Source organism: Hippocampus comes, unplaced genomic scaffold (assembly GCF_001891065.2).
Source record: "Hippocampus comes isolate QL1 unplaced genomic scaffold, H_comes_QL1_v1.1 C16314486, whole genome shotgun sequence".
NCBI lineage: Eukaryota > Metazoa > Chordata > Actinopteri > Syngnathiformes > Syngnathidae > Hippocampus > Hippocampus comes.
The window spans coordinates 1-339 of NW_017828990.1; the positions used below are offsets into that span (position 1 = coordinate 1).

General features: G+C 44.2%; 1 long non-coding RNA gene across 1 annotated transcript; it reads right to left on the reverse strand.

Moving 5' to 3' along the window:
- Positions 1-47: 47 nt before the first annotated feature.
- LOC109508615 (uncharacterized) lies at positions 48-339 on the reverse strand. Its single transcript, XR_002166704.1, has 3 exons — positions 319-339; positions 184-251; positions 48-107 (listed from the first exon to the last, which is right to left on the reverse strand). It is a non-coding gene; the product is annotated as an uncharacterized LOC109508615 (long non-coding RNA).

Here is a 339-nt window from a genome sequence, read left to right on the forward strand (position 1 = left end):
GGCTACGACTCGCACAAACACTTCGCCGGCTTCTGGGTGGTTCTGTCTTTTCAAGTACTTATTGACTCTGTCCTCAATGTACGTTCCCAACCTCGTTGACTGCAACCCTTTCCGCAAAAACACACACATTTTTCATGAATTCACTTCAGGTTTATCATGTTTCCATGTTGACATTCAGCTTACTTTTAGCTGAAAACTTGTTCTCCTTTTTTGTTTTCCCAGACCTCTTCAAACAGTTCTCGCAGACAAAGCTGAAAGATAAAAGCGCCTTAAGAGAAATTCCCAAACTCTGAAGTGACAGCGATGGCGAAGACTCACCCCGACGGCCAAATGATGTCG